Below are 20,072 nucleotides of genomic sequence, written 5' to 3'. Positions count from 1 at the left end.
CCTCTCATGCAAAATCAATACTAGAGTTTGATTAGTCAATATATCTAAGCTTAGTTCATGTAGAAGCATGAGTCCATAGTTCCGTTTTCCTTTTTTCTACACTTCTACATTTTATTAAATTCGGGAATTGCTATTTTTGCAAACGCCCAGTTCCAAGATCTAACTCTCCCAAACACTATATGGAGTCACATGGTGATAGTGACAAAGGAAGTGCAGTTACACATGAATTATTATCAACCAAATTCTCTTTAAACCCAAATAAGTTTGACATTGATTCTGTTTTTTTTTTTTTCTAAAAGTCTCTCTCCTAAAAACTATTATTCATTTCTTAGCTAACAATTGATCAACAACGTAGAATTCATTTCACGACCTTGAAATTTGGTTTGGTTGTTGGAGACCTTGGCACACTTCGTTAATTGCATGAGTGATATCTGGTCTAGTGAATGTGAAATATTGGAGAGTACCAACCAAGGTGTGCTGCTCATATTGAAAGGTTGTAAATCATCTTTAGTTAATGAATCTTTAATAGATGTAGGTGTGGCTATATGTAAATCCTTTATTTTGTCCTTAGCACACACATTTTTATTATTAGTTTTTGCTCTTATTCTACTCCTTTTTAGCACATGTTTAGGATCCATTTTTAGTCAATTTTTCATCGTGTCCCTTAGTAGTTTGTGTCTACTTAGCTCATTATTGATTTTTAGCACATGCTTAGGATCCATTTTTAGTCAATTTTTCATCGTGTCCCTTAGTAGTTTGTGCCTACTTAGCTCATTATTGATTTTTGAGCTACATTTTGAAAACCATTAGAAGATTATTTTAGGTCCCAGCACAATTATTGGAGGATTGATTTTTTTAAAATTTTGTGGGGGGGGAATCTCTACCGAAGGAGGGAGTGCAGAGGATATTCGGGTGGCCGGCGCTGAGAGGAGAAAAAGTGAGCCTGTGAGAGAGCCATTTTTGAGAGAGGAACCAGAGAGAGAGCTCTGAGAGAGGGAGAAAACAAAGGGAGCTAGACCCAAGACAGAGGAAGAGCAGAAGAAGAGTAGGGAGTTGCACAGGGTGGTGAGCTGAGTGAGATACGCTTGGGAGGAAGAAAGGAAAAACTGAGAAGAGGAGAAAAACAGAGAGATTGGGAAAGAGAGAGTGAGGTACCTGTTTTTAGAAAACCATTTGAGAGGGTGAACTAGAGAGAACGGAGGGATTCAACAGGGAGGATGTGGATTTTCAGGGGGTGATGTTTGGTTTGAGAGAGAAAGGATTCTCGGGTGGGGCAAGAACCATGGATGAGCTGAGTAGGCTGTGAGTGGGTTCTGAGAGAGAAGAGAGATGTCTTGGACAGGAAAGAGGATGAGTTGAAAAAGAAAAGAAGGCACCGAGAGAGAGTGAACTGGGTAGGGATTCTGGAGAAGAAACCATGGTGAGCTGAGCTTAGACAGAGAGAGCTGAGAAAAAGCTGTGAAACAGAGAAGGGAGACTGTGGAAGGAAGAATGAAGTAAGAGCAGAGAAAGAGCTGGAAGAGAGTAAGGAGAAGAAGCAGAGGTTGGAGCTAGCTGGATTACAGGTTTCTGGAGAGGAAGAAAAGCAGGAAGCCAAGCGTATTCTTGCTTGAGAGGAGGATTTTTAGGTACGCTTGTTGTGATTTCCTTGCTTGTTTACGTTTATTGCTTTGTTTCTCATCCTCTCATGAGGTTCCTGAACACTGTTGGTTTGTTTGGTTGTGAACTTGTGTTATTACTCTGCTTTTCTCACGTTTTCTTTTGATTTTCATCTGAGGAAAGGTTTGGATATAGTTTCAGTTTTGCCACTGACCTGAGCCCATTGATTTCAACCTGAAATGGGTTTCTATTTAATGGGTCTTTTGTTTGTTCTTTTGGATCATACTTTGTTTTTTGGCACATTTCACTTCTCCGCATCGGGTATCTTAAATCTCATCTCGGTTCATTTCTCATTTACCGTGCATTCTTCAAACTGCTCTGTTTTGCTTTATAGGAGTTTGTGGTTTTTGTGCTCGTGGAAGGCAGTGAAGTTCATTTGGGTGGTAAGGTTTGAGCAACTGAAAGGAGGAGGAAGAGATCGATAGAAGTGGAGGCAATTGGAGGTAATGTGACAACCTCGTTCAATAAGCCCAAGAACTGAAGATCTTAATGCGGAATCAATTGGACAGTCCAAAACTGTGAAAGAAGATGGACTCCTTTGCTGTGGTGATCATGAAAGTTATGGGTCGAATTGTATCGAAGGGTCGGTGAATAACACTCTCAAAACGCTGAAGCTCAATTTCTGCATGCATGGTCATCTCACTTTTTCTTGTGTTACTGGTTTCTGAAAACTGCATGGCCACCTTTCAGTGTGCCACATTTTCTGTACAGGCTGTGTATCCGAGTGATTTGACACCGAGATCAAAATCGAGGGCAGATAAAGGGTAGACTGGATTGACACCGAAATTAATAAAAGAGGAAGTTGTGATTCGATTTTGAAGACAAATGGGTAGTTACAGAAGGTTACTTTCTTAGTGTCTTGGTTCGCAACCATTCTTGCAAAATTGTTCAAAACTTGGGCTCTCAGGTGGCGGCCCCCAAAGCTGAGCATGATGACAATACCTTGGGTTTGCTGTTAGCTCATAGGAGTGGACGTCAAAGACTGGTAGAGAAATCACAAGGCTCATTGAAACACTTTGCTGATGAAATAAGAAGTCCCTTGTCTCCAACCTTTGATAAACATAGAAATTGTTCGTGGCTTGATTAAGGCCCTCATCATTGAAGTTGCATGTGGAACAAACATCTTAGTCTTCTACATTACTGGTAGAGATTTTTACAGTTCCCCCATCCATAAGCTAACCTTGGTCTTCTACATTACTTTCACAACATGGCTTCTCCCCAAACATCTGAGTCTAACCTTTCCTTTTTAACAGGCTGAGAGAGACCCAACACCTCTTCATAGGGCTGCAAAGCTGTTGATTAATTCCCAAATGGAAGATGGTGATTTTCCCCAACAGGTAGCTCACTTGAACATGAATAAAAAACAAAAGGAGCAACATTTTAACATGGTTTTGGCAAATGGAAATGATGTTCTTTTGTACCTAACTATATATACTAGGTGGTAGTCTAACCATTTAATCATCAAATTATCTATGGCAGGAAATCACTGGAGCCTTCATGAAGAATTGTGTGTTACACTATGCCACTTATAGGAATACTTTTCCATTGTGGCCTCTTGCACAGTAAAGATGTTTAAGAAACAATGTATAATGATTGAAATCCTCTATGCCGTGTGTAGGAGATAACATCAAATATGTATAGAATAAATAACAACAATGTGATCCTATAAAATAGGAAAGGTTTGAAATACAAATATTGAAAACATATCTACATATATTTACAGCTATACATTCGGATTTTATGGAACCGAATTGGGATATAGCAAATCTTATGGAGAATCAAATGATTCTCCCTTATCATCCCCCTGCAAGGTGAGCATGGGAGAAGGGATAACGCTGAGCTTGCATCGGAAGAGAAAGAACTGAGGCTTGGTGACACCTTTGGTCAATGAATCAGCAAGCTGTAGATGTGAAGGGATAAAATCAACTTTCGAAGTGCCATTAGCAACAAGTTCATGAACAAAGTGGTAGTCGATCGCAATATGTTTTGAGTGAGGGCGAGTAACCGGATTGATTGCCATAAAAATTGCACTTTGATTGTCACAAAGAATTTTAGGTGTTGTTGAGAGTGTAACATGGAGGTCCCGAAGTAGTTGAACAATCCAGGCAATATCAGCAGTGGCAATAGCTAAAGAGCGATATTCTGCTTCGGCACTTGATTGAGAGACAATGCTTTGTTTCTTAAAGGAGCAAGAAACCAAATTGGTACAAAAAAAAATAGCGTAGCCAGTAGTGGAACGATGTGTATCAGGACAACCTGCCCAGTCTGCATTAGAGTAAGCAAGAATATCATGAGTGGATTGTTGATAGAGTTGAAGTCCATGATGAGGAGTGCCTTTGACATAGCGCAAAATGCGCTTGAGAGCACGAAAGTGGTCCTCAGTGGGAGCATGTGGATTTGTGTAACCAGGTGGTTGTTCCATATACACCTCTTCATTGAGAAAACCATGTAGAAAGGCGTTTTTAACATCTAGTTGATGTAAACAATATCTAGAAGTAACAACCAATGAAAAAATAATTCTGATTGTAGCAGGGCGCACTACAGGACTAAATGTGTCACCAAAGTCAAGACCATGAATCTAAGAAAATCCTTGAGCCACGAGACGTGCCTTGTGACGCTCAATGGACCCATCCGATCGAAGTTTGGTTTTGAAAATCTAGCGACAACCCACTACATTGTGATTGTTAGGATGAGGTACAAGAACCCACATATCATTTGTCTTCAAAGCTTAAATCTCATAATCCGTAGTCGAGAGCCATTCAGGGTGTTTTGTAGCAAACTTAAAACCCCGAGGTTCTTTGAGAGCAAGAAGTGCCTGGAAAGTTTGAGAAGAAGATAAAACATTCATAGCATGATATAATCGTGGTTTGAATATACCAGTTTTTCCTTTGCTAATCATTGGGTGGCTGGAAATGGTCACACGAGGAACGGAAGACACCGACGGTGGAAAAGTTGAGTCTGAAGTTGTAGAATCAGAGAGGGGTTCCATAGAAATAGGACCTTGTAGATCAGGGGGAGGATCTGAGGACAGGTGTGGAGAATCACTGCAAGACAAACATGGTGAACTCGAAAATGAATGAGAAGAACCAATATTAGAAGAACTAGACACATAGTCCTGACATTCAGAAAAAAGGGGTATAGTTAATGTTGGTTTGTAAATTTTGTACAAAATCACCATGATAAGGAAAAATATTTTCATAAAATTGCACATGTCAAGAAACATAGACACGATGTGTCGTTCGGTCGAGGCATTGAAATCCTTTATGAAGTGTACTGTAACCTAAAAAGATATAAGAAGCATATTTTGGAGACAATTTATTTGGTGAGTAATCTTTCAAATGAGGGAAGCAAAGACACCCAAAAGTGCGAAGCATAGAGTAACCTGGTTGCTTACCAAACAAGAGCTCATAAGGAGTTTTGCCATCAAGTAACGGTGACGGGAGTCGGTTAATGAGAAAGACAGTAGTTGAGAAGGCCTTAACCCACAAAGAAAGCGGCACACGTGCATGGAACATAAGGGTAAAACCCGTTTCTATGACATGGCGATGCTTGCGTTCGGCAATGCTGTTTTGACTAGGAGTGTAGGGGCATGCCAAATGGAGAACAATGCCACAAGATTGGAAGTGAGATCAAAATTTATTATTTGTAAATTCGATTCCACCATCACATTGAAAGGATTTTATTTTAGATGAAAATTGAGTCTCAATATAATGTTGTAAATGGATGAAGTATAAAAAAAAATCAAATTTTTGTTTTAAAAAGAATATCCAACTAAATCTGGTACAATCATCAATGAATACCTCATAGTATCTATATCCAGTAAAAGAGAGAACTAGTGACGGACCCTATAAATCACAGTGTAAGCAATCAAAAGGCATGGCACAATGTTCATCATTCAGAGAAAAAGGTAAACGATGGCTTTTGCCAAGTCTACAACCAACACAAATTTCAAAATCAATGTTCACCAATTTATTACTACAAGAAATATATCCTAATCTAGAAAGAGAAGCAACAGTATGATAATTGCGATGACCAAGGTGAGCATGCCATAAACAAACAGAGGCTCGCAGTGAAGGAGAAGTGGTGGACATAAGGGCATGATGACAACGATCTAACACATAGAGACCATTTTCACATTTTCCGACTCCCAGTATGGTTCTTGTGACCTGATCTTGTATGGTAAAACCAGAGGAAAAGAAGGTAACAAGACAATTATTGTCTGTTGTAAGTTGACTACTCGAAATAAGATTTTTCTTAATGCCAGGAACAACTAAGACATTTGATAAAAGAAGAGAACTAGACGGCATAAGAGATGAAATGGAACCAGTATGAGAAATTGCTAAAGGCTGACCATTTCCAACCATGACACGTTCATTACCAAAGTAAAGAGTTGGTTGATCCACAACCTCGGTGTCACTTGTCATATGGGACGTTGCACCAGAATCAGGAAACCATTCAGTGTCATTCGGGTCTTGAATTGAGTAGGCTGAAAAAGCTTCAACAATATTACCCGACTGCTTCTTCTTGAGTTTCAAGAAGCTCCAGCAATGTTTGGCTAGGTGTCCATTCTTGTCTCACAATTGGCAGTGAACAGTGGATGAGGACTTTGAATTTGTAGAAGAGCTAGACGAAGTGGGAGGCCAATTCTTCCATTTCTTAACCCCTACAGATTTAGAAGTATGCTGCACATAATAAGCAGAGTTAGAAGACAAGTGCGAAATTGACCTTTCAAAAATCTCATGACTCAAAGCTTTCGGAACAATCTCGACAAAGGAGGGTAGCGGAAGCTGTGACATCATGGTGGTGGAGAAGATCTTGTAGTTGGGCCCCAATGCTCGTAAATACCAGTGAACTTTATCTGTGTCGTCAATGGGACGATCGATCGCAGCCAATTGATCGCAAAGACCTTTGAAGGTACAGGAAAACTCAGCAATGGGATGAGAGCCGCGTTGCATCAATTGGAGTTCATCATTGAGTTGCAGTTCACAAGTCTTCGACCGGTGCGAGAATGAGACTTCAAGAGCGCGCCAAGCCTCATGAGAATGACGTAAACCCAATACTTCACTCATAGACTCCTCGGTAAGAGAAGAGTAGAGTAAATCCAAACAAATCTTGACTGGCTAACAGTGGAGCAAACTGATTTTTCCACAATAAGTAATTTGAGGAAATCGGTTTAATGGTAACTACCCAAAAAGTGCTATTTTGTGCCTTTAATTCATTATGTTTTAAGCACTTTTGTGTAGTAGTTCTCCATTCTTATTCCAATTGGCATGTTAAGGACCTAGCAATGACTTCTAATCATATTTGTGGCTAGTTTGAGTGTTTTGACAGCTTTTTGGATCATTAAGACAAGCCAAGTAAAGGAGAGAAGCAAAGAGGAAAAACAAACAGAATGAAGAAAACAGAGACAGCAGCTGCAGTCTTCCTTCGCACTTTTGGAGTACTTTCTGAAGTCTATTTTTTACATGCTATATACCATTTCAAAGCTCAGGAAGTCAAGAATCCAATGTTTTAAACCGTGTACTATTTAGATCTGAAATGAGTAAGATATGGCCTTCGGAAGACAACTGCTCCAGGCTTATGCGAAATTCGCACAACACCTTGAAATTCGCACAACACCTTGAATTTCGCACAGCAGCCCATGCGTGGTGCGAAATCTCCTCTGTTTTGCCGATTCCACACGAGATATTTTCTTTTAGATATTTTTGTATAAATTTCCATTCTTCTCCTTGTAATCCACCAACAATAAGATTTCTTAGCTAGGAAGGTTGGAAAAACTTCTCTATATATATTCCCTTGCATCCATTGTAAAACATATAGATATAGAAGTATGTAAAATAGATCAATATATAGAATATACAGAGCCTTGCTCTGTTTTTCCTTCTCTTTTATTTTTCTTTTTCTTGGAAGTCAAACAACCTCTGAGGATGTTTTCCCAGTGGATGAAAGGCTAAACCTTTGGTTTCTTGGAGTGAAGGAAGCTAGGTGAAAAGTCTAGATGAAAAAGTGGAAAACTCTCGTGCGTTAAATACAGGTAGTTGGAGTTCATAAATGGCTTTTAAATCTAAAGTTTTGCTTTAAATCCCTTAGAATCACTTTGAATGGCCAATACATGGCAAGCTTCAGGTCTCTGTGGATGCTTATTGCTAGATCCACATCAGTCCATTAGTTATCATGTACGAGCCATTGGAAAGTGGCTTAAGGTGAAGACCCATAGTGTCTAAAGCCATTAACGGAACTTGACTACCATCTCTATTGACTTTTTATGGATTAAATCTTCATTGTTAAACCTATATCGGTTCGGGAAATAACTGTAGGTTAAATACTCAATGCGAGGAGAAAAATCTGGAATTTTCCACTTTGCAATTGGCACCTGATCCTAGTAACCTGAAATCCCAAGAAACACCTTTCTTTCTAATTTCTTTTTAGTTAATTTTAGTTACTTTATGTTAGGTTAGCTTAATACCATCCGTTTTCATTCAAACTTATGTCTTCTTTTAAAGCTAAAAAAGAAAAGAAAAAGCACCAATTTAGTTTTTGAACTAATATCAATTGCAAAGTGAAAACCCATCTCTGTGGACGATCCTAGAGCCACTATACTATGCTAGCTAAATGCTACCCCGGTATATGGTGAAATAGGTTTATAAATTTTGTTGATTACTCCCGTATGAGGATTGAGATCAAAGCACATCAATTGAGTTGAATCAATTGGAACACCAATCGGGCATGAATCAGCATATGCACCATTATGTTAAGCGGAAGAGAAGGAAATGAAGAAGCCGAATCAACCATGGTTAGAATCAAAGAAAAAAACCTTGCTCTGATACCAAAAAGATGTTTAATAAACAATGTATAATGATTGAAATCCTCATTGCCGTGTGCAGAAGATAACATCAAATATATATATAATAAATAACAACAATGTGATCCTATAAAACAGGAAAGGTTTGAAATACAAATATTGAAAACATATCTACATATATTTATAGTTATACATTCAGATTTTATGGAACCAAATTAGGATATAGCAAATCTTATGGAGAATCAAATGATTCTCCTTTATCACACAGTATGTAAGTGGGTGTCGTTGCCTTGAGGTTGGTTGCATTGCCATGCCGTCAAAGCATCTGTAGGAGAAAAGCTCAGATAATGTTGAGTAACGTCGAGGCCTTTTGAGTAATGTCAAGTAGATGAAAGGTTTATCTATGCCATAGTTGAGTACTTTGAAGAATAGTTTGTGCAAGAGAATAAAACAATAGCAAACCCTTATTAAATTACCATTGTTGAGCATAATATATATACAAAAATGGGTAGAAAATGAAAGACAAGTCAACTACTTCTGCTTAAGTTTAGCTAAGTTATGCTGATACAAATGGAAAGAATAAATCTTCTCCTATTTTATGAGCGAAACAACAACTGAATGATTATTGGAAAATAATCTAGCCATTAGCTCCTTGAATGAATATTCTGTAGAGGGAAGACCAATTGATATAGCCTTATAGTGGACTTACATTTTTCATGTGCATCCTTACTTGATGATAACTCATTTTTTATGAAAAAAATATTTTTTTAAAAGGCGGAATTGCCACTTATTTTATTTTAAAAAAAATAGAAAACAAAATAAGAAATAAAACCCTAAGAGTGACTCTTAATTTGAAAAAACGTGTCTTTGAAAACACGAGTCTAAATCCAAGAGTTAGGTTACCTATTGGGGATGTATCATACGATAGCACCCCTCCAAGGCCTAAATAAAGGTCTCTACTAATGAGTTGAGACAACTATAACAATTGATTTTTAAATTAGTGGATACCAAAAAAATAAGTAATACACAATCAAGACAATGGTGAAATCATAATTTGCATCACTCAAATGAACCATGCATTAAAAAAATGAAAGGAAGGAGAGCAATACACCTTAATAACATGTATAGGGTTTTCATAAAATCAACGAGGGTTAGTTCACAAACAATAAAAAATAGACATGAAAAATCTTAATAAAAATCTATCATCATACATAATGCATCCACTACTCCAATAAAAGAATAAAAAAAAAACAAGTAACAATGGTCATGTAAGTTCAATACACTTTTAGTATGCATACCATTTTAAAATGAGTTCAATTAAAATATTCAATAAGGGTTTATGGTGCAAAAAAAAATTCACTTATCATATACAATAGGTCTACAATATATAACAATGGTCCAAAAGATTTAAAAATGTGCAAAAAGTGGTGAAAATAACAAATCATCCAAAATACTCAGCATTGGGTTAGAACATTAACGTTTTTAAAATAAATCATAAATAAATACCTAGAGGTGTTATTGCATAATGAAAAAAAAATTGGATAACATCTTCAATGTGTCTAGATTACAATACAAAATCCCAAAACATTTAATTACGTGTCAATCAATACTAGATTAATTCACATCAAGGACACTCTATAGAATAATCGACATGCATCTAGATTAAAGACACCTTCAAAATATATCCTAAAAAAATATCTAGATATGGAATTTCACCATAAAAAAACTTGGACAATATCTCTTATGTGTCTAGATTGCAACCCAAAGGCTAAATCATTCAATCGTATCTCATTTAATACTTGATTTAATCACAATTATATTGATAAAAAATAGAGCAAAATTCTATAGCATGAAAAGACTTATTTAATTAACCTATCTATATGCATAATAAAATCATGAAAAAAAAATTGTACAATACCTTCAATATATCTAACTTACGTAAAAAATAACAACTTGACTTATACAATGTGAAATTTTAAATTAAGCCAACTTTCCTTGACTATAAAAAGGGTTAGTGCAATAGGTGTAGGAAAATTTTTTTTTTTGTTATACTTGGAGAATTAATTTTCAAAAATTCAGGGCCTAAAATTAAATTTAAGAATTGATATTAATGGAAAAATATCAAAACAAATTAAAGAGATCATGAGATAATTTAATTTTACAAAAAAAATAATAATAATAAAATTGGTGTCCAAAATAGAGTGAAAAAAGTGGACCTATTGAAATATTGGTTTATATCTCTTAATTGAAAAATGATTTTAGACTCAAACAAAATTCTATCAATATATTTGGGAAGTCTACAACATCATGCAATCATAAGAAAAATTTTAGAGAGACATGAAATAGCCTAATTCAATTTTTAAATTATAGAGGTTCAATAATTTTAACAAAACAACAGCAAAGTGAACAATCCAAACATCACAATAAAAAAAAAATGAAAAATAAAACCAAAGGCAAAAAAAATCAAATAAAGGATCTCTTAGCCACTATTGTATGTTATCAAAGGCCTCAATCAAGTAAAAATAATTTCAAAGAAAATAACTCTAATTTCAATTCTAATAGGCATCGATTAACATGAGATCAATTAAGCATTCATCAACTTCTCATTAATATGTCATCAACAATCCGATTAACAACAATCAAATTGGCCTTCATTATCGGATATGCAAGAAAATTGATAAAGGGATGATCAATCGATGGAAAAAAAAATATATATATATATATATATATATATATATATATATATATATATATATAGATAAGAATAAATTAAAAATTAATATTTTTATTCATAAACCAAATCCTCCCTCACCAAGTTTATTGACTTTATTGGGTTTTCTTCGTGTGTAAAATGACTTCAAATTCAATACAATTTCATATGTTAGGTTTATTAACGAGTTTTAGAGCTAAAAAATCAAATTAAGTAATCCTAAAATTTCACAGACCGAAAGCGACCTAAAATGACTATTCGTGGGTTCTCCTCTGCGCATAATTATATATTTTTATTAAATAAATAAACTTTATTTAAATAAAATTAATGCATGGGATTCTTTAATTAAAAAATATATCAATTCCATAAAATTTTATTGCAAAGACACCTGCTGGTCATGCAATCACCATCCTTATATCAGAGGCACCATAAAGGTGAGACAAGCTTTTCTTTGAAATAAAATATATCAATAAAAAATACTTGAGAGTCCAAAAATTCCACAAACTTGATGGGGGTTGGTGAAAAATGAATTGATAGAAGTGATGGGGGTTAGTGACTTGGTGTTGTGCTTCTATATGAATGAGTGATTCCCACCTGGAATTCGCCATTCCAAGTTGGGAAAGTTGTGTTTCGGGAACCCATTTTTCTCAATTGTTTTCAAAACCCAAGTTTGCATAACCCAAGATAGCTCCACTATTTGAAGAAATTTTTTCCTTTTCATGCACTATATACTGTTTATAATTGCATTTTTGAAATTACCCATCCATGCATCTTGTTAGCAACCATCACCTCCATGTCATCGGAAGTTGCGCTTTTAATAAACGCAAAATCTAAAACTTAAAAGTTATCAAATTTGCAAAACCCATAGAACACCCGACCCGATGAACTTTGAAATTTGGGGAAACTCTCTGTCACTTCCTCTCATTTTGCCCTAACCCGATCTACATTTTCATGGCTCGTTTGCTCTGCATTTTCATAACTCTGTTATTTCCTCTCATTTCGTCTCATTTTGGCCTAACCCTAGTGTCTCTTTTCACGAGCTGACCACCCAAACCCGATAGCCATCTTCCGAAAACCTTCAATGAAGCCAAAGTTGAGCCATATCTTCATATTTCTTCATCAAAGGTGGAATATTTTGAAGGTTTCTAGAAACTTAAGTGGAGCTTCCTCTTCCTTTTGGATTAATTGCAGGTGAGTTTTCCATTTAAGGATTTGTTTGGCTGTTGAGAAAATATTTGGGCCGAAAGTTTTTTTACATTGTTCACAACCCTGTGATTTAGAATATTTGGGGAATTTTTTTTGTTATATCTTAAATTTTTATGTTCACAAGACGGCTGTTTGTGGGGAATCGTTGAGGAAAAAAATTTGAGAATCACCAGTGTTTGAAATATGGAGAAATATTTCGGTATTTATCGGTAATTTTTACCGTATTTTCGAGAAATTTTCCCGATATTTCCGACCAGCCCAGCCCACGCAGGATGCAAAATCTGTCCAAACTTTTATTTTTTTTAAAAAAAAACCTAAGATGCTATTTGGTAATCTGATCACGATTTGCTGGCAAAGGTTGTATTTTTCAGCCTGGCTCAAAAATCGTGGATTTAGGGTTTGTGAAATTGAAATCCAATGGCACAAAAGCAAAGAGACCCCTAGAACAGATCCTGAGAACATAGGGAGGAAAAAAAAACAAATGTTTTTGTTTTCCTTGGGGGTTTTGCATGGATTTTGTCGGAAATCAAATGAGGATGAATTTTCGCAAAAATCAAATGGGGGATGGATTTTCTTGGGAATCAAACGGGGGTTTCAAAAAAAAAAACATGATTAGATTAGTACCTGGCAGAGGAAAATAGGGCCTTTTTAGGGATTCTCTCGTCTGGAGAGCAACTTCAGAAAAAAGGCTTCTTGATGCCTGAGCAAGTGAGAGAAGTGGGTGACCCTTTTGAGTTTTAGATTTAGTATGATAAAAAAAAAAAGGAAACAAATCATGAAAACAATTTGCCCCATATAAATAATTATTAATTATTAATTATCCATCTTAATTTTTATTAAATCAAAATCATGGCTTGGGTTCAATCCCTGCTGATATTACAATCAATGATATGGAGTTTGATTCTTGCTTTTTTACCACATATCCATAATACGCCATTATTCTTTTGTTTGCAATGCAGGAGATCAAGTCTAACCAGACCGGGACAATCAATAAGAAAAGAGAGGACAATAACAGTGCTGGTGGGAGACAACTTTCTGATGGACAAAAAAATTAGTCTAATGTTTTTGGAGAAGTTCCTCTGAGTTCACCAATCCTCGGAAATCTTCGAGCCAGTCCTAGAAAGATCTCTCATTCAAGAGAATTATACTACATGTAATTGATTTCCCTCATTGATTTAAGTATCATAGTCTGGGTCCTGGTTAGTGAATCACTAGGCAAAATCTCATTATTTTGATACTAATTATGATTTAAAACATCTAATGGTTCTCATAACTTGTTATTGAAGTTGATGCATCCATTTTAGGCGCTATAGTATCATCAAGAAAAGAGAGGACTTAGCACATTCTAACATTTTCGGTCTTGACATATAGGGGCTTAATCCATTAATGTTCCTATTTGCTTTAACTGTAAATGCTACATATGTTGGAAGGAAAATGACCTATCATTACATTTATTCTTCCTAACTCAATTGTAATTTAGTTGGTACTCTATAAAATTGTGTTATGATGATGTGTCAGTTTCATTTTGTTTCTCTAAAGAAGCATACTTAACCAATTTCCCAAGCCAAGTATCTTAAGAAGAAATTTTAGTTCCATTTAGTAATTTGGGTTGCTTCAGTGTGATGTTATAGGATATTTGGTCTCATGGACAAATTAAATGTTGATCCTTTTGTAGCATACTGGTGAGCAGCTTGGATTGGTCTAAAATCAAAACCAAATCTATTGTGGTTGGTGGATGCAGGAGGATGTGTGCTTCTTGATGCTTTTGTATCCATACTTGTGTAATTTTTTCAATATTTGAACTTATTATGTTTGATTTTTCAGCATTGGGTGGTTTCATTTCTCTAGGATAACTGAAACCTCTCGCCATTGAGTAGCAGTGTCTTGCGTCGTCTAGTTAAGGAGTGAGAAGAATCAACCATTCATCCTCATTTGTGACTGTCTTTTCAAACCCTCTTGGATGAGGGTTAAAAGAGTCTCATTCCCCAAATGAGTTCTCCACAGACATGATACTTATTTCTCTTTGTTCTGTAAATGTCCTGACCAATTGTATATTACTATACTAATTTTTATTTGTTCTGGAAAATTTTATAAAAATTGCATATTACTATTCAAGGTGTGTAATATAAGCTAAGATTATGTATACATGTGCTGGTACAATGAAAAATGAACATATATGCATATTTATGGAGGAAACCATGAAAACTGTGAATGGATAAATGAATATACTATGTTGAGATATGGAATATTTTAGTGCGAGAAATCATTTATGTGAGCGACTCTGGATGAATGCTCAAGATCATATCTGGGATCAAGGATGATCTAACAAATGTCATGACTATTTGTCAAATCTAGGGATCAGATCAGTCTTCTTTCTATTTAGGTTCATATGTTGTAATGGCCAGGAGTGTATTCTTATTTGTATCTACAATGGTCTATGTTTCTTGTAAGATTTTCTCATTATTTTGGTTAAAGGGCTATATCTACTTGATAGCCATAATTTTTGTTGTACTTGTGTCTACACATGAAAACTTAAAAACCCAAGTAGAGAATGGTATAAGACAGAAGTATGTGGAGTAAAACGAAACCCCACCCCAAAAAAAAATACAAAATGGTTGCTTTAGACAGTCAGTTATAACCAAAGGCCATGAGATATTCTGCAGTTGCATTAAGGATTGGAAGTTTTACCCTTCTTGGTGTCTCACAGCACACTGTAGAATTCCGTGGACCAAGGTCCTCACAGGATCCTCAGCTCTGTTCCAAATCTCCTCCAGGAAGTCATGGAGAGTGCCTTGATGCTTGATCTGTGTCTATGTTAGCTTGCATTGATTGGTTGGCTTCTTATTAATGGGAGGGTGCTAGTTTTTTATTTTCCATTTTGAATTTGGGCACCCATGCCATACTTCCTATATATTTGGGTTCTGCCCCCGCTTATGTTAGGTGCTTTTAGACTGAAGGAGGGATGAGAGTAGAGGAAACCCAATAACAACATAGGTTAACATGGGGAGAAAACACATGATTTCAGTTGATTTTGTTGATCTGTTGTCAATCTTTGGGGGCACTGTTGGAGAGAGTAAAATTGGATATAGCTTTAACATTGTGATCATGTATGATGGTATATTTGTACTTTGGCAAACTTCTATTTACTTCAAGTTTTCCTAACTAGCCGAGTTTGATCTAGAAAATGGATCAATGTGGTGTGTGTTGCACCAGTACATTGAATTGTGGCATGATGGTGTGGGTTCATTTAGAGTATTTATTTAGAATGGAATAAACAATCTCAATTAAAATATCATTTTGCTTTTTCCATTAGTAAAAAGTGGATTAATAAAACATTTTATTTAAAATGCAACTATATGTTCTATTATATTTCGATATGTTACTTTTAATATATTTTCCTCCTGAAAATGATTCTGAAGGAGAGTGATTCTTTTGAGCGTTAGTTATGTTGTGGGTATGAGAGTAAACCATGATTTGGAATATGTTATTTGGACCATAAATAACTAGGCTATTAGCATTTTTTCTGTACCCTGCTTTGTCTAATGCTGCAGTTTTAATAGCATGGAACTATTGCTTACTCTTATTAAGAATAGCTTTGATTGTATATCTGATTCTGGCAACAAGTTGACTTCGTGCTAGCTTCATTTGATTTGGACAATAAATATCATTTTATTTATTGGCGTGAAAGCATGATTTTTCATGTGGTTTTTATTCAATTTTTTTACTGTTGTTGCTTTGGTCAATGTAATTTTCTCTACATGTATATTATGTTTTTTTTTTTTTTTCTCGTGAAATGAACGTTGATGTTTTGACTTAGCAGGTGAATTTTGGTTAAAAGATGAGTACTCTGGATGCAACACGGGCAGAACTTGCTCTTGTAATTTTGTATTTCAAAAAACCTAAACCTAATGCAACACGGGCAATACAATATGGTTTGAAATGTTGGAGCGAGGGACAGGCTGGTACTGCCCAAAATGTTGACAAATCAACCAGCTTGGCACGAAAAGTTTTCCATCTTTTTAAGGTTGGGTGATATTGTACATTGTGGTGTAAAACTTTGATATATATATATATATATATATATATATATATATATATATATATATATTACCCTTGTCTCATGGGTTTATATAGAGCCCGAGAAGCTTCTGAAGACTCCTAGAGCCATCTACACTAAGCTATTGGAGAGAAGAGTGTGGAAGGTTTTAGAGATCCCTAGAGATGTCCACACATCTCTACACTATGGTGGAAGGCATTAGAGGAGTCCAAGGTTTTCTAGAGAATTCTAGAGATCTCTTGTACATAGAATTGTGTAGGGTATTCTAGAATCTTCTTGATTTGTAAGGAACCCTCCAAGGTTCCAAAGAGTTCCATTGGTGCCTATAAATAGGTGAGGGCCTCATTTGGCCAAGGCACCACCCAAATCACTTCCTAACCAAGCAAGTGAGCTTCCAAGCATTGTATAGCTTCCTTTGAAAGCAATAAAACTTCCATTCTTTAAGAGTTGCCTACTACGCCTTCTAAAACTCCCAAGTCATGAGCGTCTTAGCAGAACAAGCTAAGCATTGGAAGTAAGGCTGACTTAGCAAGATCAAGTGTTTTGACTCGTCTAAGTGTCGTACGAGCTTAGGAAAAGACTAAGTTCGTGACAAGTGGTATCAGAGCGCGGCTATGAAGCGGGCATGGTAAAGGAAGCATGTCGGGCTCTAATGTGGAGGAGACTAGTGAGCAAACCCGTGGAAGAGAGATTGAGCCTACTATGCGGGGCAGGGGCAGGAAGGATAAGTCTCGTGATGTCGTTGCCAACATGGAGGCAAGGTTAGCTAAAGTGGAGCTAGCCATGGTGGACACCCGCGAAGGGGTGGACTTGATCTAGCAAGGCATGGAGAAGGGCTTAGAGGATCTAAGGGAGCAGATCCAAGACCTTCGTGAGAGAGTGCTAGGCTCACAAGTTTAGCCGGTGTCACACGAGGAGTTCATGTCCTTCCAAGACAAGGCAATGAGCATGCTTGCTAGCATGGAGTCAAGGATAGAGGCCTTAGCCACTCGAATAGAGTCCCGAGACCATGAGGTTAGGCAGGAGCTGGCCATCTAAAGGCTACTGTGTCGGCACGGGTCATGGCCACCCAAGAGGCATCTAGGGTGGAGGTGCCAAAGCCACAAGGGTTTAGTGGGAAGGGGAATGCCAAGGAGTTGCACAACTTCTTATGGCATATGGAGCGATACTTCGAGGCTATCGCACTAATTGATGAGGTGGCTAAGGTAAGGACTGCAACCCTCTACCTTATTGACACAGCTACTCTATGGTGGCGTCGGAGGTTTGCCGATATGGAGAAAGGCATTTGCACCATAGAGACGTGGGAAGACTTCAAGAGGGAAATCAAGAGGCAATTCTACCACGAGGACGTGGCTTACCTGACTAGGAAAAACATGAGGCATCTCAAGCATATAGGCTCAATACGCGACTATGTCAAGGAATTCTCTTCGCTCATGCTTGAGATTCCTAACATGACTGAGGAGGAGTTGCTATCCAACTTCATGGATAATCTGCAAGGGTGGGTTGAGTAGGAATTAAGACGCCGAGGTGTTTAAGACTTAGCCACTGCTATGGCACTAGCAGAGTCTTTAACAGATTACAAGAGGGGAGACTCCTCCAAGGTTGAGTCTTTAGAGGATAGCCACGCCATGGGTGGGGGAGACGAGGTTTCAAGGGACCACAATACTCCTAGAATGGGATCAGGCAAGACGCCTAACGTCTGAGAAGGAAGAGGTGAGGCGGAAAGGAAGGAGTTTACGTCTAAAATCAAATGCTTCTTATGTGATGGTCCACATTGGGCATGGGATTGTCCAAAGAGAAAGGCACTCAGTGCCATGATCGAGGAGAGGGAATAGGAGGACGGAGCACATATGGACTCAATGTAGCTACTAGGTGCCCTCCAATTCAACCTAAAGCCTAGTACGCCTAAGACCTCCTTACTATCAGGGGTGCAAGTAAATGAGGCAAAAGGGGAGCGAGCTGAGGTAGCCCGCACATACATCGACAACGTCACCAAGGGAAAGGTGAACTTGATGGGTAAGAGGAAGCAACACTCCAAGCATCGAAAGTGTAGGGATTTGCATCCATCCGAGGCCTCACGAGAAAAGGAGGTGAAAAATATCCTAGTTGAACGGGTCACCAAGAGACAAGGGGTCCCTCCTGTGATGGAGTATCTAGTCTGATGAAAAGGACTACCAAGGAGCTAGGTAAGCTGGGAACATGCGGATGCCTTGAGAAGGTTCTGGAAACACATCGAGAGGTTTCAGAAAGAGGCAACGACGAGGACGTCGACGACATAGGTGGGGGAGAGTGTCATAGGATGCTTCAAATGAGCCTCCTCATGGGTTTATATAGAGCCCGAGAAGCTTCTAGAGACTCCTGGAGCCATCTACACTAAGCCATTGGAGGGAAGAGTGTGGAAGGTTTTAGAGATGCCTAGAGATGTCCACACATCTCTACACTATGGTGGAAGGCATGAGAGGAGTCCAAGGCTTTCTAAAGAATTCTAGAGATCTTTTGTACATAGGGTTGTACATAGAATTGTGTAGAGTATTCTAAAATCTTCTTGATTTGTAAGGAACCCTCCAAGGTTCCAAAGAGTTCCATTGGTACCTATAAATAGGTGAGAGCCTCATTTGGCCAAGGCACCACCCAAATCACTTCCTAACCAAGCAAGTGAGCTTCCAAGCATTGTATAGCTTCCAAGCATTGTATAGCTTCCTTTGAAAGCAATAAAGCTTCCATTCTTTAAGAGTCACCTACTACGCCTTCTAAACCTCCCAAGTCACGAGCGTCTTAGCAGAACAAGCTAAGCATTGGAAGTAAGGCTGACTTAGCAAGATCAAGTGTCTTGACTCATCTAAGTGCCGCACGAGCTTAGGAAAAGACTAAGTTTGTGACATTATGCTGTCTCGTTTGGGGTATTTCAGGGAGTTTGTGAACTGGGTAAGCTACATCAAGATCCTTTATCCTGAAGAAGTCCAACAAATGAGCTTGGATGGAGATATTGGTAACAGTGTACTTCTAGTTTCTCATGGATGATTAAGGAAAGACATGGACATTCATGTAAAGCTCAGCATGTATCAGTTTATGGCATTGTATTAATTTATGTTTTATACACTGATTTTCAAGACCTAAGACCCTCTTTCCATTGAGAAATGATATTTAATATGTCAAACATCAGAATGAGCATTCAAGTATCCTATGAAAACAATGGACCTAAAAGTACTGATTCCAGATGCTTATGATGAGAGATGATCATAGCATATAGCTTGAAGAATTTTTTATAATTATAGAACAGATAAATTATAATTGTTTGATACTCAGAGGCACCCCTATATGTCTAAAAAATGTGTATTCAAGAAAGGCATTGTTGGTACTATCCCATATGAAAGAGCTTGAAGAGCCATATAAATGTGACAAAGGCAAAGATCTTTTATAGATATATGGAAAAAAATGTTGCATTGGATTCAACCCTTGTGGAACCATCTTGAGAGATTCATAATCAAGTTCAATCCTTTCCTATTCTTTGCAATTGTTTTAGCAATAAATCAGAGGTGCTAGTTGTCTTCATTCATGATGATGATTTTGAACCATTGAGAGAAGTTCTTTCAGTTCTTTTCTCTAACTTGTTGAATCCTGTTTGAGTCCTATATAAA

General features: G+C 37.2%; 1 long non-coding RNA gene across 2 annotated transcripts; it reads left to right on the top strand.

The window, feature by feature from the left end:
* Window positions 1-11,724: 11,724 nt before the first annotated feature.
* Window positions 11,725-16,419, top strand: LOC104880412 (uncharacterized). Of its 2 annotated transcripts, none has more exons than XR_002030838.2 (3): window positions 11,725-12,362; window positions 13,337-13,530; window positions 16,198-16,419. It is a non-coding gene; the product is annotated as an uncharacterized LOC104880412 (long non-coding RNA). The 2 variants fall into 2 exon arrangements; XR_786671.3 differs by lacking the exon at window positions 16,198-16,419 and adding an exon at window positions 14,053-14,780 and having other exon boundaries at window positions 11,726-12,362.
* The last annotated feature ends 3,653 nt before the right edge of the window (window positions 16,420-20,072 follow it).

The sequence above is a fragment of the Vitis vinifera genome, chromosome 9, assembly GCF_030704535.1.
Source record: "Vitis vinifera cultivar Pinot Noir 40024 chromosome 9, ASM3070453v1".
NCBI lineage: Eukaryota > Viridiplantae > Streptophyta > Magnoliopsida > Vitales > Vitaceae > Vitis > Vitis vinifera.
The sequence above is the reverse complement of the archived record's forward strand: the minus strand, read 5'-3'. Positions and strand labels throughout refer to the sequence as shown.